General features: G+C 34.4%; 1 long non-coding RNA gene across 1 annotated transcript in view; it reads right to left on the bottom strand.

The window, feature by feature from the left end:
• Positions 1-645: 645 nt before the first annotated feature.
• LOC113934743 overlaps positions 646-17,686 on the bottom strand; it is a 281,624-nt gene continuing 264,583 nt past the window's right edge. Inside the window, exon 3 of the long non-coding RNA XR_003523781.2 lies at positions 646-688. This is a non-coding gene — a long non-coding RNA (uncharacterized LOC113934743). The remainder of the gene's footprint in view (positions 689-17,686) is intronic.

The following is a 17,686-nucleotide window of genomic DNA, read 5'->3' as shown; positions in this document are numbered from 1 at the left end:
ACCTTTTCTTTTCAGCTCCCTCTCAGGATTCAAGGTTATTACGATTCATGATATTTATAATGTTCTTTGTCCACATTTTTTTTAAATAGCAGAGCACCCTTATCTTTCCCATAGTACATTTATATACTTCTTACTGAGCTCTATTTATGTTGCTGTTTGCATCTTCTTCTGAAATTGTCTTGCAATTTTAAACAACGAATTTCACTATCTGGTCCCCCAAAACCTAGATATTCCTAGGTAGTTCTTAACTGATAGTTAACTTGCTTATATCCTACCTTGAATAATTTAATCACCAGAGTCATTAAAGACTGTGTTAAACAACTTCCATCAAACATAGAATAGTTCCATTGTTTTACTGTCAAGGGCATTAGTGATAACAGTTCTTTGAATATATGTTGTATGAATTAAGGGTTTCTGTGATCAGGAAATGATATGTATTTAGTGATCAGATTTTTGATTCTAATGTTTTCTCACTACTATCATGTTTTATCAGATGAAAGAGTGTTTATCATATACAGGAACATGTACTATACTTCTATTTATATAAGCACATTACACTAATATAATTTTTATAATATTTTTTACTATTATAACATTTGTATTTTTATACTTTATGGAGAATTTTGAAAATATATTTTAAATATACCTTTGTCCAAGGCACATCCTGCTGTGGTCTCAGGACAGGAACCTATTGTAAAAAAATATATATATATTCTCATTAATTGTATATACTTAGTATAAAAAACAGATTGAGAAATACCAATACATACAATTAAAAAAAAAAACATGGTTTAAACCTCAACCATTGCTCAATATTAGTATCTGCCCATTAACTTCAAAAAATATTCTGTTTTTATCTTTTTTTTTGCTTTAGTTCATTAAGAAGAAAAGGACAAGGTATAAATATTCTGATATACTTCTCAATCTGAATCTCTAAAGGAACTCTATTTTTTTATATCTTAAAATAACAGTTTTTTTCCTAGAAAGAAACATGAAGGCAGATTAAGTTCCTGAAACACAAAAGTCAATTTCAGGCAAAAACTCAGACAACACTTTTCAAAAATGCTAAGTGAATTATTATGTTCCAAATAAGAAGATGAGGAAACAGGTTAAACAGGTTTTACAACAAAAGTCCTATAATATTTGTTCATCAAGAAATGGCAATGGAAATCAGTTAAAGTTAAGAGAATCATTTTATAGTAATAATGTTTCAAATTTTCAGGCAGTGAAACTAGAACGTATGTGCAGATAATAGATTTAAATATGTTCAGATGAACTTGAGCACTTTAAAAATCAAGAGAGGAAACAGAATCATGTATTGCTGTTTAAGACCAATATTTCCATCATTTCCTTCTATTTTATTATTCTATTAGACACAGTGCCACATTTCCACATATGTGGACACCCAACCCACATAAAAGCACAGATCTAAATCTAAGAACTCTCATTGAAAATGTGACAGTGTTGTTTACAAGAACTTAAATTAAATGTAAAATCAAAGAACCATTCATTTTGTTCATAATTTTTGGCATTCTATCTGCTTGAAATTTCCAGATATGGGAGAAGAAATCAGAAGAAATAAACTTCCTTTGTGATTTCTACCAGTATGCTGGAATAAAAGTTGTATCATGAATAAATTTAAAAAATAAAAATAAATAACATCCATAAAGTCAAAATAAAAGTATGTTTTTCTTTCATATTTAAAGTTCAGAGACCCAAAGAATTTTAGCTCTAGAAGGCACCTGAGTGGATAACCAAGTAAACCAAATCCAAACTGTCAATTATAATTAAGGGATTCTCATTGTTATGTCTCAGGAGTCCTTGGATAATATAAGGGAACCAAATCTTTGGGTCACCCAAAATGTTCCCTTAGCCATTATTCAAGCACAGTAGACATGTGCACAAATTCAGGCACACACATGCATGATGCATGCATGTGCATACACACACACACACACACACACACACACACACACACACGGATTTTAAGCCATCTTCTTTATTCTATGGCCAAACCTAGAATCTCACATTTCTTGGATTTGAAACTTGGCCCCTAGATTATTAGCTACACTGGACTTTAGACAATTTACACAACCCTCTCTGAGCCTCATTGTTTTTCCTTATATTGAAGTTATTGTAAAGATGAAATGAGTTAATACAAATAAATTGCTTAGAAACCCTTCCTAGGACATAGTAAGTAGCCAATAAATGTTCACTATTAAAAGCTACAAAACATTTGAAAGTAAAAATTCTTCAAAAAGTATTAAATAATTTGGATATTTAAAAATATGTCAGTTGATATTTCTAGTCTATTAATCATCTCTCAAGTGTGAAAATCTCCATTTGTATTTCTTACATTTTAATATAATTATATTTGCACAATTATAATTACAAGAAATAACTGAGAAACATAACTATGGATGGCAAACTTTATTCATGAAAGAATCATAAAAGAAACCAAAGTAAAAACCGGCATTTTGTTTCAGTAAGGCATTTTAAATGGTTAATTAACTGTTGTAATTCTATGTTCTGTGTTTTACTTGTGGTCTGGCATGACTAGAGGAACAGAAAATCTTCTTAAATGACAGGGAGGCACTTTAAGTTTTCTACGGGTCAAGTAAGAATCCAATTATCTAATATCCATGGGAGCAGAAGTATGTGGTGAAGAGAAAGTACAAAACTGGAAATACAGCGTTACTGCCAGGCTATGATAAATTTATCACAGAGAGACATGTTATCAACAAAGTCAGAGTTGGACTCACAAAGCAGACCATCTTCAGCTACTAAAATCTCCATGTCTCTGGCCATTAGGAATAGTCAGGGCTTTAAAAAATTGGATTAAGTTTGTTTGCTATGATTTTTCTGATCAGAACATGCGCTCCTATAAATAGGAATAAGTTGCAGGAGGAAAGGGAGGGAACACAATTTTTAAAGGTTGGTTTAACTGAGTAGGGTAGAATTAGAAGGGGGAATAAAAGACTTGATAAGAGAAAATGAACATAATAGCAAAGTGAAGAAGAAAAGCACAACCATAGCCTTAATAAGGGAAGTACTAAATGCCAAACCTGAAAGGTAGACAATATATTTGGTAAAGCATGTTTTGATCAGAACCTATTTTTATAGATCTGGTGGTGGAACTGAAGGAGAAGTGGTGACCTATCCACATCATTTTACTGTTTTAACACGGGGTTTTTCTACCAAAGGTAATTTCCTCCTCCCCTCCCTATGACCAGGGATATATAACAACTTCTGGAGCCATTTGTGGTTGTCACAGCTGGGGGTGGAATGCTACTAGATGCTACTAGCATCTAGTGGGTAGAGGCCATGGATGCTGCTAAACGTCCAATAATTCACAAGACAGCCCCCCACAAAAAGGATTCATGCAGCCCAAAATATCAATCATGTGCAGATGTTGAGAAACACTATCTTAGCAGAGGTGGAGACTCCTACCTCAGTGCTTCACAAACTCTCCCAAATCATGAGATCACACCATTTACATAGAGCGAATCTTCCAGGAAAAAGACAACTAACCTTGATCAAGGTTCTTGACAAAGGATATCTTAGTTGCAAGTAATCTATTTAAACATTGCTGATCTAGCACTTAATGTAGCCATGTAAAAAACCCAGACTGATCTGATACTTGTCATCACCATCTTGAACTTGAACAGAATGAAATACCATTCTGATGTTATTCAACATCAGAAAATATCTTAGTGAATTATTTGATTTCATTCTTTTACAAAAACATTAATTTCAAACATTCAGACATTATGCCATCTGAAATAATTTAAAGAGAGGGGTTATTTACCTTATCATTATTAGAAATTTGATAATTCATCATAATTCAATAGTTAACCAAAATCATTCTTAAGGAAAATAAGGTGGTTTAACATTTTTATTTTATTTTTACTTTACACCAAAATAACAACTACTTTAAGCAAAACTAAGATATATTCCTATTGATTATTAACATAAAGATACAATATACACAGCAACATGAATTAAAACTAATGTTTGAAACAGGATAATTATTACTATTTAATATAAACTAATATGTAACTTCACACTGTTCTCATTTTGCTCATTTGAGAATACTTCATTACTATCATGTTGCTCAGAGTATTCAATCTGTAAAGTATAATGTTTCTTTGATATTAATTTAGTGGGATTCACAACCTAAAAATCATGTCATGTTTCAGTTTCATAAAAAGGCCAAAACTCTGGGGGTGGGGGAAATCCTTAAAATGTTTCATCAATTACAGATGAATTTCTACAGCTAAAAGCAACATATTGAGGAAACAAGGAAGGAAAGGCTGGGGAGTTTTATGTTGCTATTATTGTGATTCAAAAGAAAGGTCCATTCAGAGGGGTTTAACAGACATTTTCAGAACATTACACCCTAAAACAGCAGAGTACACATTTTTTTCAAGTGCATATGGGACAATCCCCAGAACAGAGCAGATATTAGGCCCCCAAACAAGTCTCAACAAATTCAAAAAGATCAAAGTCATACTATGCATCTTTTCTGACCAAACACTATGAAACTAGAAAGCAATCAAAAGAAAAAAAATCTGTAAAGACCACAAATACATGGAAGATTATATAACATGCTACCAAACTATAAATAAGTCAACCAAGAAATCAAAGAAGAAATAAAAAATTACATGGAAAAAAATGAAAATGAAAACACAATGGTCGAAAATCTTTTGGATGTAGCAAAGCAGTTCTACCAGGGAAGATTATAGTAATACAGACTTATTTCAAAAAGCAAGACAAATCTTTTGTTTTTTTTAAAGATTTTATTTATTTATTTGACAGAGAGATAGAGAGAGAGCACAAGTAGGCAGAGTGGCAGGAAGAGGGAAAGGGAGAAGCAGACTCTCCACTGAGCTGGGAGCCAGACGTGGGGCTCAATCCCAGGACCCTAGAATCATGACCTGAGCCAAAGGCAGCCGCCTAACCGACTGAGCCACCCAGGTGCCCTGAAGCAAGACAAATATTAAATACACAACCTAACCTTACACCTAAAGGACCTAGAAAAAGAAGAACAAAATCTAACCCAGCAAAAGGAAAGAACTAATAAAGATTAGAGCAGAAATAAATGCTATAGGAATTAAACAACAACAACAACACAACAAAACAAAATAAAAATGAGTAGAATAGATCAATGAAACCAGGAGCTGGTTCTTTGGAAAGATCAACAAAATTGATAAACCTTTAGCCAGACTCATCAAGAAAAAAAAAAAAGAGAGAGAAAGAGGACCCAAATAAACAAAAGCACTAATGAAAGATAAGAAATAACAAACAACACTACAGAAATACAAACAATTATAGTAGAATATTATGCAAAACAATATGCCAAAAATTGGACAATTTAGAAGAAATGGATAAATTTCTAGAAACATGTAACTTACTAAAACTAAAGCAAGAAGAAATAGAAAATTTGAACCGATGAATTATCAGCAATAGAATTGAATCAGTAATCAAAAACTCCCAGAAAACAAAAGTCCAGGACCAGACAACTTCATAGGCAATTCTACCAAACATTTAAAGAAAAGTTAATACCTATTCTTTTCAAGCTGTTCTTCAAAAAATAGAACAGGAAGGAAATTTTCAAATTCATTCTATAAGGCCAGTATCACCCCAATACCAAAACCAGATAAAGACACCACCAAAAAAGAGGATTACAGGCTAGTATCTCTCATGAATATAGTTGCAAAAATCCTCAGCAGAATATTAGCAAACTGAATCCAACAATACATTAACAATATCATACACCAGAATCAAGTGGGATTTATTCCCATGATACCAGAACAGTCAATATTTGCAAAACAATCAACATGATACATCACATCAAGAAGAGAAAGGGTAAAAACCGTATGATCATTTCAATAGTTGCAGAAAAAACATTTGACAAAGTACACTATTCATTCATGATTGAAAAAAACAAACTCTGCAAAGTAGGTCTAGAAGGAACATATCTCAACATAATAAATTCCTTATGTGAAAAACCCACAGCCAACAGCATATTCAACAGTGAAAAACTGAGAGCTTTTCCCCCAAGGCCAGGAACAGACAAGGATGTTCACTCTCACCACTTTTATTCAACATAGTACAGGAAGTCTTCACCACAGCAATCAGACAAGAAAAAGGAATAAAAGGCATCCAAACTGGTAAAGAAGTAAAACTTCCATGATTTACAAATGACATGATAGTGTATGTAGAAAACCCTAAGGACTCCCCCCCCAAAAAAAAACACACACACACACAAAAACAAAAACAAAAACCCTTTCTAGAACTGATAAATGAATTCAATGATGTCGTAGGATATGAAATCAATGTACAGAAATCTGTTGCATTTCTATACACTAATAATGAAGCAGCGGAAAGAGAAATCAACAAAGCAATCCCATTTGCAATTGCACCCAGCATAATAACATACCTGGGAACAAACTTAACCAAAGAGATGAAAGACCTGTACTCTGACAACTATAAAACACTAATGAAAAAATTGAAGATGACACAAAGAAATGGAAAGACATTCAGAGAACAAATATTGTTAAAATGTCTATTCTACGCAAAACAATCTACAGATTTAATGCAATCCCTCTCAAAATACCAACAGTATTTTTCACAGAACTAAAAGAAATAATCCTAAAATTTGTATGGAACCACAAAAGTCCTTGGATAGCCAAAGCAATCTTGAAAAAGAAAAACAAAACTGGAGGTATCACAATTCCAGACTTTAAGTTATATTACAAAGCATTAGTAATGAAAGCAGTATGGTACTGGCATAAAAACAGATACATGGGTTGATAGAATAGAATAGAAAAATAAAAATAATAATATAGAATAAAATAATAGAATAATAGAATAGAATAGAATAGAATAGAATAGAATAGAACAGAATAGAATAGAAAGAATAGAAAACCCAGAAATAAACCCATGCTTATATGGTCAATTGATCTTAGACAAAGAAGGAATGAATATTCAATAGCACAAAAACAGTCTTTTTAACAAATGATGTTGGGGCAACTGGACAGCTACATGCAAAACAATGAAACTGGACCATTTTCTTACACCATACACAAAAATAAATTCAAAATGGATTAAAGACTAAAAATGTGAGATCTGAAGCTGTGAACATCCTTGAAGAGAGCACAGGCAATAATTTCTCTGACATAGGCTATTAGCAACATTTTTCTAGATATGTCTCCTGAGGCAAAGGAAGTGAAAGGAAAAATAAACTATTGGGACTACATCAAAATAAGAAGTTTCTGCACAGCAAAGGAAACAACCAATAAAACTCAAAACAACCTACTGAAGGGGAGAAGATATTTGCAAATGACATATCTGATAAGGGGTTAGTATCCAAAATATGTAAAAAACTGATACAATGGGGCACCTGGGTGGCTCAGTCATTAAGCATCTGCCTTCGGCTCGGGTCATGATCCCAGGGTCCTGGGATCAAGCCCTGCATCAGGCTCTCTGCTCCGTGGGAAACCTGCTTCTCCCTCTCCCATTCCCCATGCTTGTGTTCCCTCTCTCACTGTGTGTCTCTCTCTCTGTCAAATAAATAAATAAAATCTTTAAAAGAAAACTGATACAACTCAACACCCCAAAAACAGATAATCTTATTAAAATAGGGAGAAGACATGAACAGACATTTCTCCAAAGAAGACATCCAGATGACCAACAAACACATGGAAAGATGCTCAACATCACCTATCATCAAGAAAATGCAAATCAAAACTACAATGAGTTATCACCTCACACCTGTCAGAATGGCTAAAATTAGCAACACTAGAAACAACATGTGTTGGAGAGGATGTGAAGAAAATGGAAACTTCTTGCAGTGTTGGTGGAAATGCAAACCAATGAAGCCACTCTGGAAAACAGTATTCCACAAAAATAATTAAAAATAGAACTACTCTACCACCCAGTAATCACACTACTGGTTATCTACCCAAAGAACATAAAAATACTAATTTAAAGAGATACATGCATTCCTATGTTTATTGCAGCATTATTTACAATAGTCAAACTATGGAAGCAGCCCAAGTGGCCATCAATAGATAAATGGATAAGGAAGAAGTGGTGTGTATATAAATATATAAAAAAGTGGAATGGAATATTATTCAGCCATAAAAAATGAAATCTTCCCATTTGCAACAACATGGATAGAGCTAGAGAGTATAATGCTAAGCAAAATAAGTCAGTCAGAAAAGACAAATACCATATGATCTGACTCATATGTGGAATTTAAGAAATAAAATAAATGAGCAAAGGAAAAAGAGAGTGATAAACCAAGAAACAGACTCAACTATAGAGAACAAACTGGTGGTTACCAATGGGAGGTGAATGGAGCGGGAGGGAATGGGTGAAATAGATGATGGGGATTAAAGACTACACTTGTAATGAAAATAAATAAAATTTTCAAAATGTCAAAACCAAAAAAAAGGTCCATATTTAGAGGAAACTTAGAAATGGTCATATGAACATAGTAATGCAATGCTGCAGACCTACACATTTTTCTTACATTTTAAGCACAGTAAGAGGTGTTTTTCAAGAGATTTACGTCAATACCACTTCACTAAAGCAGAATCACTATTTTACTCCAAAGTAAATCACCAGCACAACGATTAATGCCCCTTCTGCCCAATATGAATGTTTTAGAATTGGTTGAGTTTCTGTTATTTCTCCCTTTATTAAACTATTTATTAGTATCCAATTGATTTGTTTATATAGTTTATATAATTTCCAGATATATAGCAAGTAGTTAAAATGACTTACCTTTTCAACCTATCTTAAAACTTTTATGTCCTTACTGATGTATGATCCAATTTCAGGAACAAATCCAATATAGATATGTTATATTTCAATGAAAGATGCTATATATGGTATGCAAACTGAACTTAAGAGATCAAATACAGTTATTACTAAATCTAATTTCTTTGTATCTACTTGTTAGCAAACCAGGTGTGCTTGTAGACATAATTCAAATTCAGAATGATCCCAGTGTGTAACATATTTTTCTCTCATAAAAAATGGTAATGCTTCCATAATAATTAGTGAATAAAGGGATTACCATCAAGAAAAGTATACTGTGCATAATATTTTATTAGGGCAAACCAGAAATTTTAATATATTGGTATTATGGGCTGAACTGTGTGTCCTCAAAATTCTTATGTTGAAATCCTAGGGGTACTTGGATGGTTTGGTCTATTAAGCATCTGACTCTTGGTTTTGGCTCAGGTCATGATTTCATGGGTCATGATTTTTGAGCCCTGCATCCGGCTCCACTCTCAGTGGGGAGTCTATTTGAGATTCTCTCCGTGCACTTCTCCCAGTCGTGCTCTCTCTCTCTCTCTCTCTCTCTCGAATAAATAAACAATTTAAAAAAGAAAGAAAGAAAGAAAGAAAGAAAGAAAGAAAGAAAGAAAGAAAGAAAGAAAGAAAGAAAGAAAGAGAAAGAAAGAAAAATCCTAGCCTCCACTAACTCTGAATGTGATGATATTTGGAAAGAATGTGTTTAAAAAGGTAATTAGATTTTTAACTCCCCCCCAAAAAAGGTAATTAGATTAAAATGAGTCCATTAGGGTGGACCCTAATCCATTGCTGACTGGTATCCTTATAAGAATAGATTAGGGCACAGAGAACCTCAGAGGCAAGACCATGTGCAGACTCAGAGAAAAGATGGCCATCTACAAGCTGAGGAAAAAAGCACTCAGATAAAGGTAACGCTGCAGACACCTTGATCTTGGACATCTAGCCTCCAGAATCATGAGGAAACAAACAAACAAACAAACAAAAAAACTGTTGTATAAGCCCAGTCTGTGGTCCTCTGTTATGACAGCCCTAAAAAAACGATAGAATTTGTACTTTTTAGAGTTAGAGTATACCTCTACTCCAAAATGTGGCAAGAGGTAAATTTTATCCTCCGGGTCCTCCCATTTCCCATGTAATATTTGTCTTTCTCTTTCATGGGCTTCTTGCATAAATAATACTCTTTTGATGTTCCTAGGATACAAAGGGTTGTCTATCCATGGACACAGCTTCTTGCTCTTTAAATGTATTTTCAAAGTGATCCTGTCCTCAACTAAAGAAACAGTCTATCACAAAGACTCTAATTACTGAGAACAACTTGGCCTATATCTGTATTTGAGGGTATTTGTCTGCAAAAAGTAAATAATACCTTTTTTGTAAAGCAAGCCTTTTGTGTTATTTTGTTAGTAATGAGTAGGTGTGATGAAATTGCCATCTTCATTCATTGCTGGTGGTAGTATGAATTGGAAAGCAATTTGCCAGCAGGTATCAAAGTCTTAAAAATATTTGCTCCCGTTCACCCAGTTATTTCTGTCTTGGGAATCTCTCATAAGCACACATCAACAGACGCTGGCAAACATTTATGAATTGATAATCCACTTCACCACTATTTATACTAACTCTTCTTTGTAAAAGGAAGCAAGCTATATATTTTCTAACAGATTAGAGAAACTGAGTTTCTCCCTCAGATAAGGAACTATTGTGCTTTGTTTTGTAACCATATTTTCGAAGACAATTTAATGGCATGAGAATATAAAGTGAATTTTATAGTTTTAGGTGACCAGATGAGGATACAATAGGATTCCATTGTGTAAAACTAAATTAACCCTCCCCACAAACAGGAATTCTCTTTACTCTGCTAACTTCTTTTCTCTCTCCCTCCCCACATATGAAGAGTTGTCTTTATAAATTAATAAAACACTCAGAATTCCAAGAAGCAGACATGACTCATGAGGGTATCTCAGCGGAGTCCTCCATCATCTCAGGAGGAGCAGGGAGAAAGAGGTTTCCACAGTTATAATCTGTTAGTACAACCTGGTAACTGCTTCAGTTTTCAAGTGACCTGCCTCCTCTTTTATATCCAAAATAACTGAAACTGATGACATCCAATTAAAACTTTCCTTTCTCATTTGGAGGGTCAAGAGGTAGTCTTTTTTGTTGTTGTTGTGCCCTAACAGAGGTATCACAAAGTATGACATGAGACATGAAATTTTTTTTAATTTTATACTTTATCCCCTTGTTATAATGTACCTACATTATTTTATTCAAACAGTCTAAACTTTGTTGTACCATTATTACCAAGTGAGAGTTTAGTAAGTTCATATTTTCAGAAATGAAGAAAGCACTGTAAATGGCACATGGTCATAAATGCCAATTCACCCTATTGAAGCAAGATTGTCACCAGGGTGCCTGGAACATGCCACCATTCAATTATTCCTATGAACCTGTGCACAGACATGTGTAGCGTCTGTTTGGTGTAGTATGTACACAGAAAAACATGGGAAATATATATGAAAATACTCTTGGTGGTTATCTCTAAGTGGTAATTTTCTTCTGTATAATTTTCTGTATTTTCTAATTTTCTTTCTACCATCGCCATGTATCTCCTTAACAAACAAAACCAATGTTTTATTCCAGAGACGCACTGTGTTAATCTATCCTACTTATTCTGCAAACATGAGAGATGGACTGGACCCACCTAGGTAAATTGGCAACGTCTGCACATATACATTAAGGCCGGCTCTCTCTGGGCCATGGTGCTCTGAATGTCATGTGTTGCCAATACTTAGGGGCATTCCCTAAGCTAGGTACCCCACAGCTAGGTACCTTCAATCACCATGTGCTGCTTAGCTCTCAGGGATCACTGAAACACCTGAAGGTTGACTTTCGTTTCACCTTCCCAGAAAACTTTTTATAAAATTCTATTTCCAAAATTTAGAATCTTTGAAGCTGGGACAATATTGATACCTATATGTATTTCAGGAAATTAGACCCCTTTAAGAATTATTTCAGTACTTAAACAATAGTATATTGGCCAGAGTGCAAATTCCTTTTGACACAGTGGATGTGAGATATCTTGGGGTAAGGGTTGTAGGATTCGGGCACCAGTTCTATCATTTATCAACCTGTATTCTTGGGCAATTCACATCCTCACTGTGGGTTGATGATTGTCTGAATAATCCCAGTGGATACTCTCAAGTTTAACAGCCAACAAAGGCTACCCACCCAGATGAATATATGGTCCTGTAAGGTGTTCTGTCTCTATACGTATAACTAGTTCTGTTTGGGCGCTGACATATTCAGTTGGAAGCAGCTGGTAACAAACTGGGTGCCAAATTACACTTTTAAATGTGATTTAGGCACTCTGATAGAGGTCTTGAGGGGGATTATTTTAAAATAAATAAATAAAAAGTTTCTAGTGTGTTATACCCTTAACATACTTTGAGTTGTATGAACATGTTGTGAATCTGGCAATCCTCAAGAAGGGTTAATCATGATATTCTTTCCTTGTCCTATTCATGATAGCACTTCATAAATGCCCAGTTTTCTTTTTTTTTAAGATTTTATTTATTTATTTGACAGAGAGAGAGAACACAAGTAGGCAGAGCAGCAAGCAGAGGGAGAGGGAGAAGCAGGCTCCCCGCTGAGCAGGGAGCCCCATGTGATTCTCGATCCCAGGACCCTGGGATCATGACTTGAGCCAAAGGTAGTTGCTTAACCGACTGAGACACCCAGGTTCCCCGATAAATGCCCAGTTTTCAAAAACTCAGACCCTATAGCAATAGAAAACAAATAGTGGAATTAATGTCCAGCAACAGCACTGGTGTTATGCTAGTATGGCCCATCATTATTCGGAACATAGCATTAGCACCTTGCAAGGAGGCAGGATAGAGGAAGCAGGTCCCTCATTATTTCTGAGAGCAGGACTTGAGCACCAGTTTGGAGATCTGAATGTTCCATTATCATCGGTCTATAGCTGGCATTTATGGATCTGTCACCCCACAGGAACATCAACTAATTACATTAATAAGCAGATCTCATTTTCCTTTGTCTTTTTAATTTTAACCACAGAGTTTTGTCCATGAAGGTCACTTGTTTTATGGTACTGCTAACACAGACACATCATCCTTAATACTTTAGCTAAAATATTTCTATGAAGCTGAAGGGCTGGTTCCTTGTGAATTTTAGTCCATGATTTTTAAGAAAGAGGAGATCAGGGTCCTAAATTCCAGTTTTGTCAGAAACCCTCTGGCTTTGGGCAAGTCATTTAACCTGTCTGACCTCACTTTCTTCATTGTGGAAGGCAATAATTAGAATTGCAATCTAAGGATTCACTCATGTTTGAGTATTTATAGTTCTATACCTAAACTTTCTTTAAGGAAGAAGAGTGGTAATTGGAAATTTTAGGTAGCATCCAGAAGCTGCAAATTATTAATTAATCTCCTTGTCTAAAAGATTTTATCCTCATCCAATTCATCTTCCATTCAATTGTGGGTTATTATCCAAAGAGAAAATTCTGTTTAGGTCCTTTTCCCACTAACACCCTAAAAGAGATTCCCCATCACTCCAGATAATAAGTAAACATCTTGGTTTGGTATTTCAGGAAGTAAATAATTCCTGTCTTGTTCAGCAGTCTCTTCTCCCACCATTAACCCATATCACCCTTCGGCTCCTGGAAAACAAACAAACAAACAAACAACAACAACAACAAAACAACTTGTTTTTTGCTGCTCCCTGAGTATGCCATGTCCACTCTCACTTCTGTGTTTTTTGTATGCTATTCCTTGCTCTTCAAATACTCTTTTCTTATTTCTCCTCCTGGCGAAGCTCCTAGCTCAGGCTAAGTCCTTCAGAGCTCAGCTTACCCCATCCCCCTTTTCATCCTTCCCGTGGGCTTAGTTGTATGTCCCTAAATGGTGTATATCTCATATGTCTTGCATTCCTGTATCATAAACCTGGACTGTAATTGTTGCTTTCAGGGCGTACCTGTTTTAAAACACCAGTCATTTTCCAAACAGAAGGGACTTTTATTTATTTTTTTTAATTTCTCTTTCCTAACACTTAGCACAATGCCTGACACATAATGGTCACTCAGTAAACATTTATTGAATTAATGTATAGAAAATTTGTGCATACAAAAAGATATCCAAAATATAGTCTACCCCGTTACTTCACAACAGAAAACTGAACATGCTTGTTTAATAACCTAATGAGCCATAACATGTTAGAGATGGTGACTTTCACTAAACTTTTCCTTATCTTTAAAATTACTTCTTTTCAAAACCTTAATTTGAAAACAAAAAAAGATCAATATAGCCTCATAAAGCACCATTTATACGTTCTTTCCAACAACCACTCACTTCCACTTCATAGCACACCAGACAGCAGAGCTTATTTTTTAACTAGATAATAGCCAGCTAATTTTACACACACATTTTCCAAATAGTCAGTACGTACTTTCTCCTATCCTCTGGGTTGAAAGGCATAAATTCAGAGAATCAATTTTCCAGTCATCCTCTAAAAATACTTTTTAAATTGAGCATCCATGTGAGCATAGTTTGGGCACCACCGAGTAGTTTTATAAATACACACCTTGCCATATACAAGCTCACATTGTGAAACAGACATGCTCTCATGGCTATCCTGTATTATATTAAGACCCCTGGAACTGAAAGTAGGAAAACTAGATACATTCTTATCTCTGAGTTTCAGATCATCTATAAAATGAGATGATCAAAATTGATTTATTTTATATTTAGAATTCTTATTTGGGAGGAGAAAAAAAACCCATGAACTTCTGGTACCACTTTTGTCTAATATATCCCCAACACACATTCAAACACACACATTTGTGTTTACACACACACACACACACACACAGCTAGTTTCATAGTTGTCAAAGAATAAATATATCTCCCAAAGATAAATATATAATTTTAGAAACATGTCAATATTTTACAGTAACTTTAAAGTTTTACTCTTCTTTGTAAAATGTATTGCAATAAATGAAATTCATAAGTTGTACCTATCTACAAAGAGAATTAGAGCACTATTGGGGGAAAAAAAAAGAAAACCCCAAATATTGTTCAACACAAATAGTCAAACGGGGTTTGTACAGGAGACATTATCTAAAATGCCATCTCCATAATAGAAGGAAGATGCTAGAAAAGCTTGGATAAAGAAGGTATTCCAAGGGCAGAAGTACAGGCTAGATGTGATTCATCAGTAAAAAGCAATGGTGAGATTGTAAGAAGATTAAATCAATTAGATCAAAACTGACGATGATCAAGTAGTTGTGTAGTTGAAGCGTTAACATGAGGCTCCCCTGGCTATGCAGTGACAAATATCATCCCCGTTAACACAAGTCTAAAACATCGAACATCCTGCCTAAAAAGCACAGTATGTGTTTAACAAGTGTTAGTTTCCTTTCACTGAAATAGGTTAAAACTTACAAAGCTGAAGTTCAACCTTACTGAACTTTTAGATTTCTCAAAAGGACCATCCCCTTTTACTAAGACACTACTTCCCCTTATTGTCTCTCGGCTAACTTCTAATCTTTGTCAGATCTCAACTCAGATATCTTTCTCCAGACGTATTCCCTGACCCCAGTGGTTGCTTGGATTCGTTCTCTAGAAATTTTCGTAATATCCTGCACTTCTCCATCACAGTGCCTGTGTATGTGTGAACAGTAAACAGTAAACACATGCCGGATGTCATAAGATGTACTGTTGTACATATATCTTAAAGCCATCATTGAAGGTATAATTGAAAATGTAGATAACATCTTCTAAAAATTCCTAATCCCTCAAGCCACTGCTGTGATTGTTCAGATCAATAGGCCATTGAAGGAGCACATTTGTTTGCATCTTTCAAAGATTATTAAAAAACATGGACCTTTCAAAATTGAGGTAAGTTACAAATTTATTAATTGAAGCAAATGGAAACAATTTTTCTAAACATTTCATTTAAGAGATGATAGAACCTGGGCTGAGAGAAGTTGAGAACTTGAGAAGTTGAGGAACTTGTTCAGGCTTACACAGGTAATTAGTAGCAAAACTAAAACTGGACCCCTCCGTTCAGAACTACTTGCCCAGTACATCCTGCCATATACGAATAACTGCAATAAGCATAAATAGCTCTGAGTTATTCATGTGTATGATGAAAGGACAGGAAAGATTGCTTCAGGAGTCTTACTTCCTTAATTGCACTATTCTATCAGGGCTTCTGAGCTATTCTCATAAGACTGCATTGTTTAAAAAATAATTCTCAATTTGAAATCAAAATGCAATATTGAGTACTCAGAAATCCTGAAAATTAAGGTCCATTTTATTCTTTTGCAGTTAGTGCATCTGCTTCCTCTGAACTTGCCTAGTTTAATGCTAATCTTCTGGTAAGGAATTTATAAATATCTGTTGACAGACTTAAATTGTATTTGGTTCGAGATATCTGAGTAGACAAGCAATAAATATGACATCGTGTAATTTAAATACATGAAGGTAAATAACCAAATTGCCATGAAATTTATTATTACGCCTTTAAATTTATATTTAACCATTTTGTTTCAGTTCTTCCTAGGTTATCACAGATGATTATCATTATTTTAAAATAAAAGGAACAATACTGAAAGCATTCTTCTATGAAATAACAATTCTTAAAAGTTATTTCTAATAACAAGATTGTTTGTTTCAGATTCTGTTGATATGTTATATTATTAAATGCTATTTTCTTGCCCATTACAGGAAATATACATTTTATACATATTTTGGTTTCTTAAGTAAGCATATTGTACAATGCAATTAGAAATTGCCAGTTCATCTCTTGCATAATATCTGAACTAATAATTTGAACTAGAAGAGCAGAATCTTTTTATTAAACTTCTCCTTTCAACAAAAGCTTTGTTAGTCTACTGAGTCACGACAAGTAATGTTTTATACGCTAGGGTACACTGTTCTTCTTGGTGAACTAAGAAATTCAAATGTAAGATGAAATGATGATACTGGGAATATTGAGGAATAGCCACTGATGTGGGAAGAAATCCATAGTTAAACCAAGATGTACTTTTTAATTATAATTTTATCAAGCTGATAATATAGAATAAAATAGAGTTTGAGGGAGTCTAAGGAAGCTATAATTGAGAGCAGAAGAAAGCCATGCCCTACCCCTTGTTTCCCCCTCTACCTTTTGTTCTAAGGTCCTCCTCTCACCTTCCACCCCTCTAAAGTCTCATTTCATTATATCTTGCCCCAAAATTAGGAAGCGATTAAGTTATTTTTCACCACCTTCATCCCAAGCTAAAGTAATTATTCATCTATTTTTTGTCCCTGCTTCCTTTTTTTTCCTTAAGCTTGGTTTGCTCAAGAGTAAAATGAGCCACAGTACTTATCAGCTCAATGCATACACAATTGATACCAAAGGCAACTGACAGCAACTGAAGCCAGAGGTTAGCTGCAAATCCATTAGTGATTTTAAGCAGAGTGGGGGGAAATTCTTGGTGAGTTTGTGATAGCGTTGAATAACTACAGAAGTCACAAAATAAGACAATGTAATTTGAATTAATATGTCATCAGACAGATTCACAGAAAGCTTTAGAGTGTGCAAAAGGTTTCCTATAAGGTAATCAAAGCCATATTTGCTGTTCATATGTCTAAAAGTAAAATTTCTTATTCTTTGACACATAATGCATTTTAGTTTAAGGGTCATATTCTAAGAATAGCTGTGCAGAGCAAGAAACTAACATATCTAAAAAATATTCTTGCCAACTCTGAAGCACTCATATCAAAAAGATACTTAGAAATTAAAGAATATACTGTAGAAAAATTTTAAAGGGTATACTGGGGGAAAAATGTAAGGACATAATTTT

The sequence above is a fragment of the Zalophus californianus genome, chromosome 13, assembly GCF_009762305.2.
Source record: "Zalophus californianus isolate mZalCal1 chromosome 13, mZalCal1.pri.v2, whole genome shotgun sequence".
In the NCBI taxonomy this organism is placed as follows: domain Eukaryota; kingdom Metazoa; phylum Chordata; class Mammalia; order Carnivora; family Otariidae; genus Zalophus; species Zalophus californianus.
The sequence above is the reverse complement of the archived record's forward strand: the minus strand, read 5'-3'. Positions and strand labels throughout refer to the sequence as shown.